The sequence below is a fragment of the Elephantulus edwardii genome, unplaced genomic scaffold (genome assembly GCF_000299155.1).
Source record: "Elephantulus edwardii isolate Elephantulus edwardi_28Jun2011 unplaced genomic scaffold, EleEdw1.0 scaffold00276, whole genome shotgun sequence".
Lineage (NCBI taxonomy): Eukaryota > Metazoa > Chordata > Mammalia > Macroscelidea > Macroscelididae > Elephantulus > Elephantulus edwardii.
The window spans coordinates 3,234,496-3,244,610 of NW_006400026.1; the positions used below are offsets into that span (position 1 = coordinate 3,234,496).

Genomic DNA, 10,115 nt, shown 5'->3' on the forward strand with positions numbered 1-10,115 from the left:
CCAGCACCACAGCTCAAAGGCATCCACTCTCCTTCTGTCCTCCCTAGTCATTGTCCAACTCTCTGATGCATAACAAGCGATTGCAAAGACCATGGCCTAGGGAGCTGAATTAGTTCACTCAGAAATGTTCTGCAATCCCTCCCACGTTAAGTAGTAATTTACAAAATCATTGTTTCTGCACACTGCGTAGTATTTAATTGTGTAATTATACCATAAGTTCTCAATCCATTTGATTGTGGTTGGACATCTGGGTTATTTCCATGTTTTGTGATGGTGAATAATGCTATGAACATTGTTGTACAAGTCTCTGTTTGGATTTCGGTTCTCATTTTCTCAGGGTATATGCCAAACAGTGGAATAGCTGGATCATCTGGAATTTGTATGTTCAGCTTTTTTGAAGATGTGCCAAACTACCTTCCAGAGTGGTTGTACCGTTGTACAATCCCACCAGCAATGTAAGCGTTCCTATCTCACCACATCTTCTCCAACATTTGTTACTTGCTATTATGTTACACTTCGCCACTTCTACTAGAGTGAGCTGATATATCATTGTTGTTTAATTTGCATCTCTCTTATTGCCAGTGATTTTGAGCATTCCTTTACGCATCTGTTGGCCATTCAAATATCTTCCTCTGTGCAAATTATTTCTATATCTTTTGCGCATTTTGTAACTGGGTTATCAAACTTTTCCTTGTGGAGATCCTGGGGTTTTCTTTCATTATGAGACTTTTGTCTGAGATGGTATTGACAAATGTTTGTTCCCAGTCAGTAGATTTACTTTTCACCTTGTTGGAAAAGATTTTGATGTTGTTGTTGATTGCCTTTGAGTAGAACATGACTCCTAGGCACCTTATCAACAAAAAGCCTGAAGCCCCTCTATAACTAGCAACATTTATCAAAGTTCGTAGAGTTTCCGGAGGCAAGTTATTTAGGAAGTGGATGCCACTTATGCTTCCAAACCTGCTATAGAATGTTAGTAGTTTAGTCACCTGAGATGCATTACGACCCTATTTACAGCAGCTCTGAACCTTTCCCCATCCTGAGCCAGTCTCACTAATTCTGACATACCAACCCCCGTCACCCCAGTTACTGTATCAGTCCATCTCATCTGGAGTCTCCCTCTCCTGTGCTGTGTGTCAACCCTTCTGAGCATGATGGCCTTCTCCAAGGACTGATCTCTCCTGGCCATGTGCCCAAAGTAAGTGAGGTGGAGTTTCCAAATCATAGTCTCCAAGGAGAAACTTGGTTTCACCCTCTCCCAGACAGACTTATTTGTTTTCTTGGCAGTCCATGGTATGTTCAAGACTTCTCTCCAGCACCACGACTTGAAGGTTTCTATTCTTCTTCTGTCATCCTTAATCATTGTCCAACTTTTGGAAGCATAACTAGTAGTTGAGAAAACCATGGCCTGGATTAGGTGCACCTTTGTATCTAGACTGACATCGTTGTTCTTCAGAACTCTGGAGAGGTCCATGAAAGCAAACTGTCTTTTGATTTCCTGACTGTTGATATTAATAATGTTGATTGTGAATCCAGATAAATTATAATTGTTAACAACCTCAATCTCTTTTCCATCTATCGTGTTGCTGCTAGTAGGCCCAGTGATGAGAATCATTGTCTTGTCGATGTTGAGCTTCAATCCATATTGAAGACTTCAGTCCTTGTCCTTTCGCAGCAAGTGCTTCAGGTATTGTTCAAGGTTGTGTCATCTGCATATTATAGGTTGCTAATGAGTCTCCCTCCAATCTTAATGCCACACTCCTCCTCATAAAGCCCTGCCTCCCAAATGATCTGTTCTGCATACAGATTGAAAAGGTATAGGGGCAGGATGTATCCCTGATACACTTTCTTCTTGATTTTGAACCATGCAGTATATCCTTGCTTTGTTCTGAGGCCTGATTCTTCGCTCAAGTATAGGTTTCTTATAAGCACGATCAAGTGTTCTGAGATTCCCATTTTCCTTAAGGTTAGCCATAATTTATTGTGATCCACACAGTCAAATGCCTTTTCATAGTCAATGAAACACAGACATACTTCTGGTACTCTCTGCTCTCTGCTAAGGTCCAGCTGACATTGGCAATAATGTCCCTAGTGTCACAAGGTCTTCTAAACCCAGCTTATATTTCTCTGTCAATTTACTGTTCAAGTTTTTTCTGGATAATCTTCAGCAGAATTTTGTTAATGTGTGATATTAGTGATATTGTTCAATAACTTCCACATTCTGTCAGCTCACCTTTTTTTAGAATGGGAATAAATATGGACCTTCGAATCAGTTGGCCAAGTAGTTGTCCTCCAGATTTCTTGGCACAACTTGGTGAGCACAAGCAGGGCAGCATCTGTTTGCTGAAATATATCAATTTGTATACCATCAATTCCTGGTGCTTTATTTTTTGCCAAGTCCTTCAGAGCAGCCTGCATTTCCTCCTTCATAACCATTTTCTCTTGCTCATATATTGTTTCTTGAAATTCTTCTATGTCAGTTAACTCTTTTTGTACAATGACTCTGTATACTCCTTCCATCTGCTTTTAATGCTTCTTGAATCATTCAATATTCTGTCCATAGCATCCTTAAACATTGCAACTCTTAGCTTGAATTTCTTTCAGCTTAAGAAATGCTGGGCGAATTTGGCCCTTTTGCTTTTCTGACTCCAGCTCCTTGCACGTTTCATGAAAATACTTTGCCTTGTCTTCCCAAGCAGCCGTTTGAAATCTTCTATTCAGCTCTTTAACTTCTTTATTTCTTCCCTTTGCTTTGGCTTTTCAGCACTCTAGTGTGATATTCAGAGTCTCTTCTGATACCCATTAGGTCTTCTTCATTCTTAGTAATGACTTTTTGCATTCTTCATGAATGATATTCTTGATATCTTCCCACAGCTTATCTGGACTTTGTTCATTAGTGTTTGAAGCCTCAAATTTACTCCTGAATAGGCTTTTAAATTCATGGGATATAGACTCAAGGTCAAATTTTTATTCCTTTGGATATGATTTAACCATCTTTAGTTTTAATTTGAACTTGCATATCAGCAGCTTATGATCTGTTTCACAATCAGCATCTGGACTAGTTTTACTGCTGATGTTTAACTTCTCCAATGGTTCTTTCCACAGATGTAGTCAATCTGATTCCTTTGCATCCCATCAGATGAAATCCACGCGTGTAGCCTGCATTTATGTTTCTTATAAAAGGTATTTGCTATGAATAAATCATTGATTGTACAGAATTCGATCATTCTATCCCTAGCCTTATTTCTATTACCAACTCCATATTTTCCAACAACCGATCCTTCTTCCTGATTCTCAAGTTTTGCATTCCAGTCACCCATTATTATTAAAGCATGTTGATTACATGTTCGATCGATTTATGACTTCAACAGTTGGTAAAAATGATCTATTTCCTCCTTTTTGGCTCTGGTTGCAGGTGCTTACATTTGAATTATAGTGGTATTAACAGGTCTTCCTTCTATGTGTCTGTATATTATCCTGTCACTCACAAGATGGTATTTCAAGACCCAGGGATTTAATCTTTAGTATGTCCCATTTATCAATTTTATCCTCTTCAGACTGCATTTCTGGCTGAATCTGGCAGTCTCTTTATACTGTAGACTAGGCCTTCTTAGCTTGATCCCAGCTTGTCTCTTATGAACTTTAGGGTTTTGAGCTTTTACTGTTTTTCTTGATATGTGTTGGGTGTTTCTATTGTGTCTTCTGTGTAAGTTGTTGTTGGTTCTTATCTTTATGGTATTATTTATGAGTTACCAGATTAAAATGCTCAATTTACGGGGTGAGACACTTCCTCTTCTGAAAGTTCTTTCTTGGAAAGTTTGCCTTTCCTAAAGTCCTTTGTGTTTCTTCTTTCTGCAGTGCAGCCCTTCAGGAATCTTGCCTTATTGTAATTACCTCTCCTAAACCCTATTGTCCTTCTTCATCTATGGCATGACTGAGTGGTGCAAGACCAAGTGCTCAACTAGAACAATATCTGTCCAGAGATATTTCAAGTCTGCTCTCTTCTCATAGCTCAATGTGCCAGTTGAGAAAATTGAGAATGTTTTCCCTTTGCTTATAGCTGTCTGTCCCAATATCTTTTATTTTGTTTGGTACCTGGGAGTCCTTCAGTAGCTAAGGCAAGGATCTACAAATGGAAGGACCTTTCCCAGGAAAGCTTCAGCCAATTCTTTCCCCTGCACACATCTGAAAATGCTGGCTCTTGGGAAAAGTTTCTCACCTGATGGTGTCTTCTCTCCTGAAGTCCAATGTCTTCCCTTGTCTCTGGAGTACCATGAGGTCAAGGGCACCAACTTAAATAGTTTGTGTGCAGAGGCGCTCTCAACTCATCTCTCTTTTTTGCAGGAAGCCCAGAAAGTATTTTCCCTGCTTATCTATCTGTTACAAACTCTGGTGTACTGGTTGGCATCTAGGATGACCCTAGTGCAGTGGTGGCAAGGATCCCCAAATCAATCTTTATTTTCTTGATGTTCAGCTTTAATCCATATTGAAGATTGCAGTCCTTGACCTTCTACAGCAAACTCTTCAGGTCCTTAGTTTCAGCAAGCAAGAATGTGCCATCAACGTAACACAAGTTGCTGATGATTCTTCCTCCAAATGTTATGCCACATTCCTCCTCATAAAGTCCAGCTTCCCAATTGATCTGTCCTATATATACATTAAAAAAGTATGGAGAATAAATGCATCCATGATACACTCCTTTCTTAATTTTGATCAATGTAGTGTGTCCTTGCTCTTTGCTAATGATTGCTTTTTGATCTGAGTATAGGTTTCACATGAACACAATCAGGTGTTCTGAGATTCCCAGTTTTCTCAAGCTTTAACACATTTTGTTGTGATCCATACAGTCTAATGCCTTTGCATAGTCAATGAAACACAGATGTACATTCTTCTAGTACTCTCTTCTCTTAGCCAAGATCCACTTGACATTGGCAATGATGTCCCTAGTGCCACGGTGTCTCTGAAATCACTAGAAAATCTCTATCAACTTTGGATAATTGTTAGTAGGTTTTTGCTTGTATGTGATAGGTGGGATTTTGTTCATTAATTTCCACACTCTGTCAAATAATCTTTTTTTTGAAATGACAATAACTATGGCTCTTTTCCAGTCAATTCCTGGAATTTTGTTTGTTTGTTTTTGTCAATTTCTTCAAAGCAGCTTAAATTATCTTCTTTATCATAATTGCCTCTTAATTATATATTGTTTAAGGAAGTTTTTCTTTTCCATCCAATTCTTTTTTTTTCTTTTTTCTCTTCTTTTACATATCTTTTTTTTTTAATTGGGAAAAAAGAAATTGGGGGTACAAGGAGGTGAGGGTTGGGGGCAGAATGGTGAGGATGGGCAGGGATGCAGTTGCAGAGCTGTAGAAATTGGTACCATCCAATTCTTTTTTACAGTGACACTATATACGCCTTTCATCACATTTTGATGCTTCCTGAGGCCTTAGTACTAGGGAAATATTTGCTAGTGTCAGCTGAATATTGGCTGAAAACAGAATACCTGAAACATATTTATTTGTGTTTTATTGACTAGGCAAAAGCCCTTGATGGTGTGGATTATAATGGATTATGGGTAATATTGAGAAGTATGAGAATCCCAGAATCCCTAATTGTATTCATGTGAAATCTATACACAGACCAGAAAACAATGGTCCAAAGAGAACAAGGGATACTGCATGGTTTATAATAAGGTAAATAATATGTCAAGAGTGTGTCTTTTGTTCATACTTTATCTATTTATATGCTGAAAAAGTAATTCTTGAAGCTTGAAACTGTGAAGAGTAATGTAACATCAGAAAGACCCATCAACAGCTTGCTTTATGAAAATGACACATCATTGCTTGCAGAAAGTAAAAACTAAATGAAGCACTTACTATAGAAGATCAAAGATTGTACCTTTCAATATACATTACATTTGAACATCAAAAAACCAAAATTGTCACCACTCGACTAATAGACAAGATCATGATAGTTGAGTAAAGATTGAAATTGTCAGTAATTTAATATACTTGGATTAAAAATCATCATCCGTGGTAAGAACAACCAAGAAATCAAAAGATGTGTTGCATCTGGAAAATCTTCTGTCAAGGATATCTCTAAAATTCTAAAAAGACCAATGATATCAGCTTAAAGGGGAAGGTGTGTCTGATCCACTCCCTGGTATTTTCAAACACTTATACACCTGAAAGCTATACAATGAATAAACATGGAAGGAGAAGAATCAATGCCTTTTATATTTGGTTTCATGCAATGATTCATATATATATCTTGTTATATTAATTACAGTTGATCAAGGGCTTTTATCACCATGTCTTATTAAGTCCTCGCTGCACTTTGCCTATTCCTTATCTCTATCCATTCATCCACAATCTTTGTTGCCCAAATTGAGGGGCAGCAAAGTTTCTCCCTTCCACTTCTCTCTGCTCCTCCCTTTCCCTCTTCCTACTTCAACAGTAGTATATATTTTGTTCCAATTTACTAAGTGTAGTACCAGTATTGTATATTTGACTATTATTCCAGGATGATCCTCTCTTTCCCTGTTTTTTTACAATGTTCATTGTGTGTGCATTATATTTCTACTTCCCTTCTTCTCCCCACCACCTACCCTCTGTCACCCCTCTATGGTCACAGTGGGGGTCTTATACAGTATTTGTCCTTTAGTGACTTGGACAATGACCAAAGTGGATAGAAGGAGAATTGATGCCTTTGAGATGTGGTGCTAGAGAAGAGGATTGAGAATATCATGGACTGCTAGGAAAACAAACAGATTCGTCATGGAAAGGGTCAAACCGGGCGGCTCCTTGGAGGCAAGGATTCTGAGGCTCCATCTAACATACTTTGGACATGTTGTGAGAAGAGACCGGTCCTTGGAGAAGAACATCATGCTTGGGAGGGTGGAGGGATGGCACAGGAGGGGAAGGCCCTCTATGAGGTGGATTGACTCAGTGACTGGGATAATCAGGATGGGAGTGTCGGAGACAATGCGATTGGCACAGGACAGAGCAGAGTTTAGGGCTGTTGTACATAGGGTTGCTATGAGTCGCAAGTGACTCGACGGTACATAACAACAACAACAACAGTGACTGTGATATTTCACTCAGTGTAATATCCACTTGATTCACCTATGTTGTGTAGTGTTTAATAAATTTGTAACTCTTTTTTAATACTTCATAGGACAGCAGACTGACAGACACATGTTGTATCAGTAAGAGTAAATGATAAACAATTAAGCCTATACAAAACTAAGTGCACCTAAAATATAAGGTAATTGGCTATATGCCAATAATTCCACAATATAATGACCAGAAAAACAGGTGATGTACCTCTAAAAGAAAACCATAAGGACGATCAAACATGCAAATATCATGGTGCAGGACACCCTTTTCTGGTCCCAGCTGAGGCCTATGACAGCATGGCAGGATGGGGTCCTGGATGTGGGTGTTTTGTTTTTTTAATTATTAAATTTTGTTAATTTTAATGAACATTTACAGAGATTTTGGGTTTTCATTCATTCATTGTTGCACCATTTTCTCTACCCTCCTCCCCAGTTCATTCTTCTTTTTTTCCCCCCCTTGAAAGTCTGTTTTAATTGTCCAATTGTCACAGTGCTTGTCAAAGCCAGTTCTGATTAATCTCCTTTGTCAGTGTATCCTTGGCCATTCCCTATCACTCCTGCCTGAGAAAGACTTCACCCTGATTCATAAGGAAAAGGGGATGGCGTATTCTCTTAGCTACTTCCTCCTGAAAACGTACACTGTAGGTTTCAGGGGGAAGATCTTCTCTCACTACTCTAAAGAGCCTCTTTGGCAATAGGAAACACATAGACTATTATGGAGACTGATTTTGGAATTTAAATGCACTGTGCTTAGACGTACATGTTCATATCCTTGAAGATGTGTCATGGAAGTGTTGCAGCCTAGAAGACACAAATTTAACTAACAAGTTAAAAGTCGGATGTGGTTTTTTGTTATAGACAGTGATCCATATGGATCTTTATGCTAGTGAAAAAATTGAGGATTTCCACCAATCTTGCTGTAAAAAATTCACCACATGTGCAATCAAGAAACATTTATAATTCTTGATGACTGGAATGCAAGAGTTGGAAACAACAAAGGACAGAAATGAAGCTGGAAATGGATTGATTGAATTTTGTATGTTCAATAATTTATTAATATTGAAAGCCTTTAGAAAAGCACAAAAGGTGACTTTATACATAGATCTCATCTGATGAATTGCAAAGAAATCAGATCAACTGTTATCTGTGAAAGGAATCTTTGAAGAAGCTCAATATCAACAGTCAAATCTAAACCTGGTGCTGACTGTAAAATAGACTATCAATTACTCAAGGGCAAGTTCAAATTAAAGATGAAGAAAATTAAAACTAGTCCAATAAGCCAAAATATGATCTTGAGTGTGTCTCATCTGAATTTAAGAATCATCTCAAGAAAAGATTTGGATCATTGAACACCAATAATCAAAGACTAAAGAACTGTGGAAAACATCAAGGATGTCAAAGAGAGCAAAAGGTCATTACAAAGAAAGAGGATAAAGAAAAAACAAAAATATATGTCCGAAGAGACTCTGAAAATTATATTACAACCACTCTGGAACGCAGTTCAGCTTTTCCTCAAAAAAGCAGAACACAGAAATTATACATGACCCAGCTATTCCATGGCTTACAATATGTTGTTGTTGTTGTTGTTATGTGCCGTCGAGTCGCTTTTGACTCATAGCGACCCTATGTACAGCAACCCTAAACTCTGCTCTGTCCTGTGCCAACCCCACTGTCTCAGACACACCCATCCCAATTACCCCAGTCACTGAATCAATCCACCTCCTTGAGGGCCTTCCCCTCCTGCGCCTGTCCTCCAACATCCCAAACATGATGTCCTTCTCCAAGGACTGGTCTCTCCTTACAACACAACCAAAGTAAGTCAGATGAAGCCTCAGAATCTTTGCCTCCAAGGAGCAGCCCGGTTTTACCCTCTCAAGGATGAATATTTTTGTTTTCTTAGCAGTCTGTGGTACCCTCAATACTTTTTTCCAAAACCAAAGCTCAAAGGCATCAATTCTCCTTCTATCCTCCCTTGTCATTGTCCAACTTTCCGATGCATAACAAGTGATTGCAAAGACCATGGCCTGTATCAGATGCACCTTAGTCTCCAGAGAGACACCAATATACCCCGAGAAAATGAGAACTGAGGCATAAACAGAGACTTATACACCAATGTTCATAGCAGCTTTATTCACCATAGCAAGGACATGAAAACAGCCCAACTGTCCAACCACAATGGAATGGATTGAAAAAATATGGTACCTTCACACAATGGACTACTATGCAGCTACCAGGAGCAATGATTTTGTAAATTATTATCTAACTTGGGAGGGACTGGAGAACATTATGCTAAGTGAACTAACTCATTGTCATAAAGACAAATACTGTAGAAGGCCATTATTGTAGAAAGAGTATGAGGATCCAAGAAAGGGAAGGGGGGTACAGAGAGATGAGGATGGGTGGGAGTGGGAGTAAGGGTTGGTGTGTTTAATCATAAGGTCACACAATTTGATGTGTGGAAGGAGAGATGGGTAAAGGAAAGGGAAAAGATCTAGTGTGAAACACAATGTGTAAGAATTTTGTAAATAAAATAGTATAAAAATTACATTAGAGCATAGCATCAAGAAGTAGAAACAAAAGGAAGAGATGCTGAAGGGTAAGAGTTGAACAGATTTCAAACGGTAGTTCTAGAAGAAAAAGCAAAATATTATAATGAAATGTCCATAGAGCTGGAGTTAGAAAATAAAAATGTTAGAATTTTCTTGGCATTTCTCAAGCTTAAAGAACTGAAAAACAAATTCAAATATCAAGCTGCATTACTGAGACAATAAATAAAATATTAAATGATCCAAGAAATAGCAAAAGAAGGTGGAAGGAATACACAAAGTCACTGCTCCAAAAATAATTAGTTGACATTGAAAAATTTCAGTAAGTACTATATGAACAAAAGCCACTGGTAATGAAGGAAGAAGTTCAAGCTGGACTGAAACCATTGTATTAAAAAAAAATGTCTTCAGGAACTGATGGGAAACCAGTTGACATTTTTCAACTAATAGATGCA

The 10,115-nt window shown here is 38.3% G+C and overlaps 1 pseudogene; it reads right to left on the reverse strand.

Annotated features, from left to right (window-relative positions):
• Positions 1 to 4,275, reverse strand: part of LOC102857631 — a 13,749-nt pseudogene extending 9,474 nt beyond the window's left edge.
• Between the last annotated feature and the right edge of the window lie 5,840 nt (positions 4,276 to 10,115).